Raw genomic sequence first — 13,380 nt, forward strand, 5'->3', positions numbered from 1 at the left:
GTTCTAAATAAGTTCCAGGTGCAACATGTTTATAACAATCAGAATCAATGTTTTGGTTGATTTGGTTTTTAAACGGTTGTAACTAAGATTCGTTGAAACAAAAAGATTATACTTCAGTTACAAATTCGTTTCACAAGTTTCGACTAATGATGACGTTTGTTTTCATTTCGCTAGTTGTTATAAAAATGTTGTACCTCAGTTTGGCATTAACAACAGGATTTATTAGGTTTTAATTTTGTTTGTTTCATGAAAACTCAGTTGCAACATGTTTGCAACGATGAGCATTTGCATTTTAGTTGCAGGTGCTACTTGGGATCTTAACATCTTTACCGGTCTTATAACTGGACAGTGCACCTGCAGATACCATTTACAAAAATCTACAAAAGATCGAGGCAATCCAAACCTCAAAAAGTCGCTTCTGAGACGAGGAGAGAGAAGAATCAGAACACATCATCTGCTATTGCAGTGCACTAACCCATTGTAGGTTCAAAGTTCTCGGCAATTCTTCATTAAACCAACAAAGCTAGCCATGAAAATGTTTGACACTTCTCAGGTCATTTTGACAGACCACACACTTGCACGAAACAGACGGATCATATATTCTACTTTATCGATCTTGTTGCTGTCCTTTTCATGCTCGTGTTACATTTGTTAAAATGATCTGAGAGTTGTCAGTCATTTTGAAGTTAGGTTCGTTAGTGTAATAAAGAATAGTGCACGTCATGAAATTCTCTCCTTCTCTTTCACTCTTACAGAAATTTTGTAATCAACAAGGTCTAGAAAAGTCAAAATCTCATACAAAATCAAAACAATGCAGTGTCCTATGCAATCCCTTCTATGGACTAATGACAACGCGGGGGGGGGGGGGGGGGGTTGAAAAGTCCCAAAAAAATGACCACGTGGTTTATGGACAGCCCCTTAGTGTTATTTACGTATGACCGACAGATGGAACTTTTTTTTTTGCACAAGTGCAAAGTTTTGTTTTACCATTTTATCGCAGCTAATCTTATCCAATACGACCAAAAAAACTTATAATTATTTAACCGATACGTCCAGAGCAGAGAGATTGATTAGGAAAGCAACACATCGTCGTTTGGAAGATACAAATCTCGCGCTTAGTATCATACGGGCGTATCTACAATGATCGATTTCTCTTCATCGATTTTCTCTTTGGATTATTCCGGGCAATACGACCAATATTCGGATGATATCTCGGTGTGTTCCGATAAAGGACGACTAGGACTAGCATCTAAAACAACAAAAACAACCGAAAATGATTTGCCGGCCAAGTTATTAACCAAAGAGAAAATCGATGAAGAGAAATCGATCATTGTAGATACGCCCGTATGATACTAAGCGCGAGAAATCTCAGTTCCTTCATTAGCTTCAGCTTGGAAAATCGTATCATGATTCATGACGTGTGCTTACTTGCGGAATTAGCAGACAGCCTAGGAGAGAAGATCAAGTATTTAGTTGCTTTATACTCAACAATAGACAGTTATAAAAAGTTTCGCACCTAACTTCAGTTCTATTGGATTAAGTTTATAAAGCCAATATAATTTTAATGAACTCATGTCTTCTGAAGAGCAAAAGATAGAAAAAATACGCCTATATTTTACACACAAGTCTATCAAATTTGCATTGACGTGAGTTGTTGTAATCGACCAATTTATGTTGAGACCACCAGTATGAACGCAACATAACAGCTGCAAAACCTTTACTTTCACTGTAGAAGTTTTTTGCCTGCTTTAGCCAAATCCTGTCTTATGAGATGCACATCTCTACCCATGTTAACTTTCTTCAACTGCTACAATTTTCCATACCAAAACAAAATTGAATCACACTCGTGCGGAAAGTGAAACTCTATGGGATTTCCTGCTCGCATTGAAATCGAAACCTTTAAATCACCACCACCAAACCAACAACGCAACGTCAGCCAGCCGGGTGCTGGCTGCCCGCAGATGCTTACCCCAAATTTGCACTTTCATTCAAATCCATATAACCCACCACAATAATTTTATTTCGCTATGCAGCTTGGCCTGTTGATTTGTTTTTCCTTGCTCGATGCTTGTCGATCATCAATGGCGCGGTGCGCGCAGACGCCAAACAACCCCCGAAGCCAGCCGCTCCGTCATTATTCACTTTTGGTGGAAGTTTCTTCTAATGATCAATTGAAATACGGGAACAGTGCGAGCCGCCTGCGCCCGAAGCCCGACGGCGAGTGACTCAGCTTTTCACGGTTGCGTCGACAAATTCGAGCATCAGCTGGTTCCACATCTATTACTGCTCTCGCGGACCCATGTTGGAAGACCGGGAAATGTCTTGTTGGGTGGAAAATAAAAGTGAAAGAGGCGGAATCTATGCGGAATGCGCTATTGGGGAAAAATTGATCACTCTAACGCTTATCTCATGAACAGCATTTTAAAACGATATAGGATCTGGGACCATTTGGGCAGGGGAACCTATTTTGGACCCTTGCTGCTATAACTCAGTCAATTTTTAACTAATTGACTCTACCTTTTGTACTTACTTGAGTAACCATGTACAAAAGTTATGCATCTCACCGTGTCCCGAAAATGAGGTCAATTGGTTTGAAGTTGCCTTAGTAATGGCACCAAGTGCCCAAAATATGTCCCCCTGCCCAAACGATCCCAGACCCTAGTTGCAGTATTCAACATCAATCGACAAGGCTGGCTTATTTTGCAAGTAAAATCTTTTATTCATTATTTTTTGGCACAATGTCGGAGATTAAATTGCACGAAAATTATTACTATTGGACGTTAAAATGCAGATTACTATCCTGAAAATTTGGGAAATTTCAAGATGCTGCTATACGCTAATGAAAGCTGATGTGTATCAGTGAAGAATACTCAACACTAACTAACAGTTTGGAAGAATCTAATTGTAAAACAAACCATCTCCTTGAATTGCAAATTAGATCCTTCTAGTACCGCACTTTACCCCACTCTCCTCTAACCTACATTCCTTACTCCGCTATCGATCGCATCCAACGCACATTGAACATTGAATCTTGTAATTGTAAACCTCTGCCCCGTAGCAGGCCATTAGCCAAAGGTTCCCACCTTTGCAGCTTAGTTGCCTCCTCGACCGTGACCGATCATTGAAACTTTCGCCGATCGATGTCGCTCTCGGAATAGGTTTACCCAAGTCACATCTTTCGGAAGCAACAGCCGTCGTTTACGTTTGACAAAATTATTTATTATACACAACTTTCGGTCCATTGACCCAGAAAACCGAACTGGATGCTGAATGTTTGCGAAAACTGATTTCCATTTTTTTTTCAAGGTTCCGTTCAACATTCCTCGGATTGTTCATGTTTACTTTCCATCGCGCACCCTATCGTTTGGGTACGGTGCCCATTACCCACTGGTCGATCGATCGGATGTTGGACAGCCAGCGCCTTGCCCGAAACATTATTGGGCACACCGATTGATTAGGTTGATTCTCCGGTTTCTCCTTTGGGTGGCTGCCCCATAGCTGCTTGGCGTTTGTTATTGGTATTGGCTTGCTCGTTCGTTTCGTCTGGCTATCAATCTTCTGGTGTCTGGATTTCCCTTTCAACCATCATTAGGCAGCATAGTGTACACGGCAACAAAATCAAGGGAAGTATGATACCTACATATATGGTTGTCTGCATAGCAGATTTATAATGTTTTTCAATGATTATTTTATTTAAAAAGTAAATAATGAGGCTCCAATCCGAAGCCCTTGGTAGATTTTTGTGAAACCACTGATCAAAATTAAGTCAGAAATCCTTTAATAACCCTAGTAACCACAAGGAACGTTCTTACCCTAGTGAGATGGTACTGTACTGTTAACTAGCTAACATGCTGTTTACTGGCCGTACAATAGTGCTATAAACCCAAAAAGACATGCTAATGTTTACTTGGAAATGCGTGGCGAAGCTTTCAAAAAAAAACTTTTTAAAAACTCACGAAACACTCAGGAAAGAATGTGTTCGATTACTTGACAATTGCTTGACTTATTTGTCATTAACTCAGTTCAGAAGTTCTGAACTGAGTTAATGACAAATAAGTCAAGCAATTGTCAGAATCAGAACCCTTCCCTGATATTGAAATGTGCTGTTCGGAAAACTTGTAAATTTGTGTTTTTACTACAATTATCACTAGGGACAATGGAAATTCGCAATTTCGCGGAAGCTGCGAAATGCTGCGAAATCTGGCAGATTTGAGAAAACACCCCACAAATTTACATTAATTTTAAACTTTTAAGCAAAAATTGGCTGTTAGCTTTTGACAGTGTAGAGTAATTCACGATTCCTTATCTGCTTGATAAAAACTTTTCTTATCTGATTTTCATCAAAATTGTTACTTTTTCGATGAATTTATGATTGCTCTTCACAAAATTCAAATGATTTTTTTATTTGGTCTTCAAAATTGAAGTTTTCCTCAACAGTCCGCAAAATTCACAATAGCAGCCCGCGAAATTTGAGAAATTTTGCCGCGAATTTCCATTGTCCCTTATTATCACCAAGGACGTCATTTTCTAAGCCACACACCTATACATAACGATCGAAAAATTTGGCACTAACACTTTTACGTCGTAAATGTTAGAGTTAGAATACGGCGATCTTGGTGATATTGTAAAAAAGGACCAATCTTCAAGTTTTCCGAACAGCACATTTTAATATTAGGCTTCTGAACTGAGTTATAGACATATGAATCAAACGATTTCCAGATGATCGAAAACATCCTTGCGTTCAGGAAAACGTGAAGTTGTTAGAGAAGATATCAATATATTTGAAAGATAGTTGTGAAAATAATGGAACTCCTGGATAAGTAGTAACGCTTTTAACAATAAATAGTTCATAAGGGTGAATGAACATCTTTATTATCGAGCCTTTCAGCCGGTGATTGATTCATCTCCAGTTCTTAAGAACAACTCTCTTACAATTCAGAAATTTTAAACAAGTATTTTGAAAAATTTTCAATTTGTTCTGTGATTCCTCCAGGAATTTATTATGGTTTTCACCAGCGATTCCACCTTTATTTCTCGCACAAGCTCCAAGGATGTCAAAATGCTTGCAAACTCCAAATTATTCCACTTAGGTGGGATAGTGATTTCTTTAACAAGGTTAAGCAACGTTCAAGGGATCATTACGATGAATAATCCGACACAGCTGCAAACAGGACCTCATTTCGTAGAAACAGCAGAAAGGGCATCCGAGGGCATTTTTGCAGATGCCGAACAGAAATTAAACGGTTAAAATAGTATACGTAGGGGTAACAATTATTTCGTGCAACTTCCAATTTCGACACCATCATTACGCTCATGCCACAATATGTATGACATCTTCGAAGTTAGAATTTGGTAATAACAAGGGCTTAAACAGTTTGAGCTTGATGTGTTGAGGTAGTTCTGACATAGTACACCTTTCCACACTGGATGGAAACCGCTTTATTCCAGCACAGTCTTGAGCATGAGCATGAACATGAGCATAGATGACAGCACAATTCGTAGTTGCCACTCCGTGATTGACCAAAACAATCGAAATTGCACAAGGAACCTACAAACGCAGCTTGGGAGTAACTACCGCTCTCAATGTGCACAGTTCGAGAATTCCAAACTTTATTAGTCAATAACGGCACCGGCCACGTCCTTACGGTCATCGAGGAAGGAAAGGAATGTTAGTGTGACGTACGTTGCTACTAGAGACCGAGATCACCTCATCTTCTCCACGACTGTCACGGGAAGGAGTTTTTGTTAGTGGGGAGGGGAGAGTCACATGATTTGGATTCACTTTGATAAGTGATGTGATTCATGCAACCTTTACTTGAGTCAAAACATTTATTCATTTTGACTAAAATATTACAAATGTCGACACCGAAGATGACGAACCATTCAAATTTTTGTGTAAATGCAAAAGATGAAAGAAACATATTTATTATCAACTGAATGTGCATTGGGAACTAGCGCCGACACATGACGTGACGAACTTTTCAATATTTGTTAGATAAACACACAAAAACCAGAGCAGAATTGTATACATCCTTTAACATTAATTATTTTGATAAAATGGAACGAGCTCACCAATAAACATCCTTCGAAGTGTCCAGTACGTATGTGCTGCAGCATCTTTCACTAACTGGCCTCTTCTCCGAAATCACACTGAACCGCTACAACTACACACGGGTACGACGATGCACAGTGGCGGGTCTCCATACAAAGGTCGGACAAAACCTCAAATGTTAACCGAAATGGCTAAAATTCATAGGTTATGATTATTTAAGTGCCTTAAACCTATTTCTGATATGGAACTATTCATATATTTTGATTTTACTATATTAGGGTGGTTCAAAATTTTGAAATCTGCTGATTATGGGAGGCATGTAAAAAGTTATCGATAATAAGCTAACACGATGCCTTTTTTGAACGTAGATTTTGATCAACCTTTCTATTTGAGGGTTCCTATATCATGTATTGGCATTGAAATTACTTATAATTGTGTATTTTTTGCTGTTAGGGTAGTCCAAAATCTTTAAAATCATATAAATCATTAGAAAACTTCGATTATCTATGTTTTCTGTCAATGGATCAATTCAGATACAGTGGTTTTTCGGTTTTATCACGATCAAAAAAAATTTTACCGTGATATAAACGAAACCGTGAATTTGGTGAAACGAGAAAAAAATGTAATTTTTTTTATTTAAAATCGTTCAGCTGCAAAATATATGAGTCGTAGTTCACATTTTTTAACAGTTTTGGTGGACTGGACCATGCTGTATTGGTTTTATATTGATTTCGGAATGTTTTAGAACAAGTGTGATAAAAACGAAACGAAAATCGTGATAAAATCGAATAGAAAACCGTGAATTTGGGCGAGTAGTGATTAAAACGACTAGTGATAAAACCGAAACGCTACTGTACACACAATGTTGGCTGAAAAGACGTGGTCTATTCTCAGGGACCCTCTCTAGACCACGTGAAGTTTTATGGTGGGTACACGGAGGTAAATTAACGATTTAAAATGGGTTCAGATAGTCTCATATAGTGAACTGTATTAAATTTGAACTGCTTTTCATAAATCTCGTTTCAACGACTTCATATATGCTCGTCCGAGTTTAGGTTTTACATGTTGTAATGTACATTAATCTCTGACGACGCAACCAAAATAACCTTATACCTATATAAAGAATTGGAAATACGTATTCTCAATATTACCGATCATAAGAGATCGGTAATATTATTGATAAACAGTGTGTCTGTGTGTCGTGTCGTTCAGTAGAAATGTTTTCAAAGAAAATGCATGAATAACATACAATAAAACTTCAAGTTTTTGAAAAAAAAAATAAAATAAAAAAAAATGAGAAAAATAATTAAAGATTGCCTTGGTGATCGCGACGCTTACGCAGAAAAATATTTAACGTAGTGTTTTACGCCGTTTAGTGTATTACTTCCATATTTTATAGATGACTACTGCTATAAACTGTAACGATGTGCGTGTAGAAAAGAAACGCGTAGGTGTCGACGAATTTGTGCCACTATATATTGAAACTACGATAGAAGTTCTTGAAAAGATTGCTTCTAAGCTTTTTGAGCAATTCTAACTAGAGGAGAGGATTCAAAAAACGATCAGTTTAAGAAAATCAATGAGCAATGGTCTGTAGTTATTGTTACATTTTTTTCACGATTGTTTTTCGTCTTTATTTTTAAAGATCAAAGAGTTAGTTATATTTGGTGGTCTTTAATAATGCGGGATGTAGGTAGCGTCTAAGTGAATAAAGGCTTAATCATTCTTAGTCATCACTCCCCTTCTCTCCAGCTCACTCTTTTTAACTGAAGCACGCACCTTCTTGTGTTTTTCTGCAAAAAAAAATAAATGAATAAAATAAAATAAATTTACAAAGATGTTAGAGCTGTGGCCATCCAGTTTTCAAACACCCCCTCTTCCACCCCTTATGACCACTTGACTTAGTGAAGGTCTCTTACTAGAATGAGGTTTACATTAAATTGTTAGTATTCTGATGCCAATTTGAATTATGTTAAGATTAAATATAAACTTCAAACAATATCACTTCCTCCACAACCATGCGGCTCCATTGTGCCATAATAGAAAAAAAAATTTTCGCGCTTAGCGCAAAAATACGCAAACAATGACCTATATAGCCAAAAACTAAACAAGTACTGGATCTCTTTAATACGAAGTTTTTCTCCAAAATTTCATAAAAGACAATATTTTTGCATGTTGTAAAAACATAATAATTTTGTGATTGGATTCCAAACAAACCCTGAAATGGCATGGTCATTCATACCCAAAAACACCAATAATATTGTCACATTATCCAAATCTTCATAAGTTTTACAATGAGGTCATGAAAAAAGCTCATAAAATAAAGACAATAATCCCTGGTAAAGTTCCACACAAAACCTCAACTTTGAAAAAATCTACAAGACTCAACTTGTGACCAAATGACTTGAAAATTTGGGCTTGTCTTAGTTGAAGTATCTATATTGGAAAAAAAAAATATTAGATAAATAAAATATTGAAGTCGATTTTTGAGGTTTTGTCCGGCTGCCGGCCACTGTGCGACGTCGACGCGGCCGGCCCGAATGAAAAAAGCGGCCTCTTCATTTTGCCAAAATCCAAAATCACACTAAACCGCCCTGTACGAAGATGAGGACGGCCAAATCGGCGACGACGACGACGCGGCGATCCGAATGAAAAAAGCGGCTTTTTCATTTTGCCTCCAAAATCACACTCCGCTTTATTCCAGCATAGTCTTGATTGAAAAACAATTCCCAGATTGTTCGCATGATCGGTAAATAAGATTTGATTCCCTTTAATAGTAATTGGTGGCAACGCTGGATCCATACACACTACGAAAAACACGTGTAAAATTGTGTCATTTTACGGCGACATATTACAGCGAGCAAAATGACACGAAATTAGGTGCGAACTTATTTTTACAAGAGAGCAGATGCTGGTAATTTTACAGTAAGATGACCACGTATCGAAACATAACCTCAAAAAATTTCCAGTCAATTTTATTACCCCAGTTACTTTCGGTAAACAATTGATGATGAAAAACAAAAGATATAGTGTTTTAGCTATTTATTCATTAGTTTTTCCTCATAGTTATCAGAACGCTTCCAGATCACACTAACATTAAGTTTTCAACATTCAAACAAATACCATCCATCGAGAAGTTCTTCTTTTCGGCACCGGTTCGTTGAATCGTGAAACAGTTTTCTGCTGCTGACGCTTGCTCCGCCGGGTCCAACAAACGCTGCCATTGGTTTTTCACACAAAATAAACTACATTAACACTGATAATAGATCAAATTTGTTTAATATTTTCAAAAAAGTTGATTTATTTCGCGTACACGACTGGATCTGAAAGTTGACGTTTCAAACTGAGCCGTTAGTAAACAAAGAGTGATTGTGTCATCGATCGTGTAAATTTACAACGCGATGAACTAAATTATAAGCCATGTGGTTCAATATCGTGGGCGTTTGCTATGAAGTTTACCAAATAAGTCCAGTATGACGTAATATTAGTTTGAAACCTTTCGTTTATATGATTACATCATCTAAGTCACAAAAATGAGTTCGTTTTACGTTTGTGTCTTGCTTAATTGCGTCAGTTTGTTCGATTACGTTCATGGTAAATTTAAGATTTTCTTAGTGTGTACTTTATCGTTTATACTTTAACGATTATCGTTCAACAGGAGGGCTGTTCGGGCTCGTTTGAAGTTAACCATCAATATTAACTGCTTTTCCCGATTATCCTAGAAAGCTGTGTAGTATTGGTAGCGGTTGTCTGAATTGTCTAAGAATAACACTACGGACCACCTTTTCCGGGGATAAAAGACCACCAAACAGGGAACCCCAATCCAAGGTATCAGGCGACCCGTGCTGTTGGATGAATGGTTGAGGTGGGTTTAAAAGATGCTCGATCTTTAAAGGAGCCCGTACCGTAGGTAGATCATCTTTTCGTGTTGCGTTACAGTGTAAGATCTACCAAACCGAAATCTAATGTCATCCTATTTTTCATTTTTAGAAAATATGTTCTGGTAATTCAAGGAATCATTGTATTTAGTCTTCGCTACTGGTGACTAAAACCTCACAAAAATTGATACTGGTGTGACTTCCAGTTTCTTGAACAAAACTAAGTTAATCAAATTTACTTTGCATATAGTTAAAAACCTCGCCATCCGAGGCTAAACTCATTGCAAAGGAAATCAAATTGGGTTAGGAATCCATGTATGTAATAACTCTTCGAAGACTGGTAAGTGCTAGTATGCAAGGAACAGACTGGAATCTTTATTACTGAACACCTGTTCCATTATTGAAATGGCATTGCTGCTAATGTTAAAACCCGGATTCTAAGCTTCTTACTGGGGAGAATTTAGCAGTAAACAAGAGTGATACTAGGTTTCCAATGTCAGTGCTAGTGCTCTTGTTCCGTTTTCTATAAGAAAGGATCACATTTCTAAGACAACAAAACAAAAACTGTATAAAAATCGATACTTTATTACGCTTCAATGGCAATTGAGTAATGCGACATGCACTACCTTGAGGATACGGTTAATTTAATAACACTAGTTTACAGCATTTTTGAACTCGGTATGCTGATGATCGTTTTTGGTGTAGAATCATGCCCTGATTTCGAAAACGCGAAGGAAAAAAATTACAGTAGAGCGGAATTTTTTTCGACTTTCCATACAAGGTTGATGATTTGAAATCGATTTTTGTTCTATTTTTAAGCAAAGTCGCTCACTTCACACACCTCATTCTCCGTAATCAATGCTCCGATTGAGCTGAATTTTTTACTGTTTCTCGCCCACATATGATATGTCAAAAAAAAAAACGTTATGAAAGAATTTTTAAATTGCTTTTTTCTTATTGAAAAAAAAATACATTTCTTCATATATTTTAGGAAATTTTGCTAAAATTTAAGGAGATCGTTCCCAAATCTCGCCAATATCGTGAATTTTATCAATCTGACGCAAAACCTGCATTCAGATGATCAAATGGTATTATATTCAGCTTTTAACTTATGGAAAAAGATTAAAAGTTGGTTGAACAAAACGCAAGATATTTGCATTTTATTAAATTCTATATTTTAAAAAGTTGTAAAACTCGATATTGAGCTAAAACTCAAAAACTGTTCTACTTTAAATTTTTTAAAGCACAGTTTCGAAATCAGCGCTAATATATGCTTCAAAAATTTCAGTCGTTGACAGAAGTTCACGAGTTTCGTTTTATTTTGTAAACTTGTGTAATAGATCTAAAAACTAGTCGCTGTGACAGACACGAACAAGATAAAAAAAGGAGGAAATAAAAGCTGACAACGGAAATCATTAAAAACACGCCCTCAATTCTGAAGTATACTCTTGATTGCCGTTCCTAGGCATGCAACAAGTTTCACTAAATTATAAAACATGACTCACCAGTTCCCAAAACCTGTCCCAAAGTTGCATTTTTGCAACTTTGCTCGTCTACTCCTACCGGGTAACCCACTGAGACACACCACAATTCCCAATTTGCCCCGTCATTTCGCTTACTCACCGTTCGAATCAATATCCTTGATGACTATGCTGCCCGATCTGTAAATGAAAATCAAGAGAAGAAAAATGCACATTATTAACATGAACAGCCTCACAAAAAAGGCAGAAATGAGTTCGAATAAATAAAATTCGCGCGTGCACTCAAACCGTCGCCGGTCACCGTCTTCTCAACCTGAACCTGCGCATGTAAGCTGCAGCGCAGGATGCACCGCCAGCCAACCCATCCGATCGTCCGGTTCCGACCCAGAACCCATTCCGGTTGATTGACAGCAGTGCGGAATGCCGTTGAAGGTAATTAGGTCAAAATCAAAATATTTGGAAGGAGAGAAGAAACCCAAAAGTGACCTCGCCGTCGCCACATCTTGCATGTGCACAATTTGTACGCTCGCAGCATGGGGTCTGCTGCACGACCCGGCCGCGGCCGTTCTCCGCTCGTTGCACAACCTGATTGTGTGCAGTAGCAGCAAGCAGCAGTACCAGAAGCAGCATCATTAATTTTGAAGAAAACCTTTGACTTTTCTTTCCCTTCGCGCTTATCCGCACTTTCAATAGAAGCCAGCTCGTTAAGAGTGAAGACCAGACAACCGGCCAAGTCGAAGCAAAGGGATCGTGACCAAAGGGGTAAATCGAGGTTCTGGAAAGTGGCAATACTTAAAGAAATAAAAAGGAGAGAATATGATCAAAATCATATAAAAAAACTGTTTTACCAAAAATAATTATACAAATTTTGAAAATTTTTGAGGTGTTGAGAGGCTCTTCTACTGCCTTCATGAACCTACTGTGCTACAGTTGTGTCATTTTTTGTCTTTAAGCTAGTTACATTTAAGGATTAATTAGAATTGGCAATGAAGTTTATATATTATTTATATATATAGAAATATTTATATATTTATATAAATATTTCTAAACGCATTGCTGGAGACATTCTCAAAGAAATTTTCGAAGAAAATCACAAAAGAATATTAAAAAGTTTTGTCGATGTAATTGAAAAAGAAACTATCAAATTTTTCAAGAACAATTGAACAAATTTTGAAAGAATTAAAAAAGAAATTTTGCAAGATGTTTCCGAAAGAAATTTCAAATAAATTGCTTTAGAAATTTTCGAAGTAATTTCCAAAGTAATTGCTCAGAATTTGTTGTTCCGAAATGAATTTCGAAGAAATTTTCAAAAGTATTAACTAAAAGTAATATTGCCAAAAAACGTCCAAATCCAATTGTTTGAAGAATTCTCAAAGAAATTTCCGAAAAAATTCGGATACTTTTTTGCAAAGGAATTGGGTTTTTAAATTTTCAAAAATATATTGATTTTTGAGTTTTATACGAAAGAGCATCTTTTTCTGAGCCAGTATAATATTTTTCAGATTTCTAGAACTTTATTTTGATACCTTAAATCAATTTCAAGGAGATTTTTTGAAATCACCTTTTTACAGGTGGGCTACTGCTTGTTACCCAGTACAAATTCCGACGAGGGGTGATTCAGCAAACCGCTCTCAAACAAGTTTGAAATTGATTCCCATGCACCAAAATTCATGAAAATTTGGATTTCGGCCCAGTTTGACGAGCAGATTCAGAATATGGAATTATCATAACATCACTAAAGAAGCCAATTCCTACAAAAACTGACAAAAAGTTTCCAAGGCATTTGAAGAAAGAATATTTTAAAAAAATACCAAAGTGGCCGGAGATTTTTTTTTTAACAAACAAAGAAATTTCTAACGATTTGCTGATAGAATGTTTAAACCAATAACCAAAGAAATTTTTGAAAAAAATAGTTATTTACGCACACAATTTTTAAAGAAAGTTGTCGAATGAACTTGTTTTGTTTCGC

General features: G+C 36.9%; 1 long non-coding RNA gene across 1 annotated transcript in view; it reads right to left on the bottom strand.

Moving 5' to 3' along the window:
• Window positions 1-9,118: 9,118 nt before the first annotated feature.
• The window catches only part of LOC134292206 (uncharacterized), a 115,021-nt gene continuing 110,759 nt past the window's right edge, over window positions 9,119-13,380 (bottom strand). The window contains exon 2 of the long non-coding RNA XR_009999522.1: window positions 9,119-11,591. This is a non-coding gene — a long non-coding RNA (uncharacterized LOC134292206). The remainder of the gene's footprint in view (window positions 11,592-13,380) is intronic.

Source organism: Aedes albopictus, chromosome 3 (assembly GCF_035046485.1).
Source record: "Aedes albopictus strain Foshan chromosome 3, AalbF5, whole genome shotgun sequence".
Taxonomy (NCBI): Eukaryota; Metazoa; Arthropoda; class Insecta; order Diptera; family Culicidae; genus Aedes; species Aedes albopictus.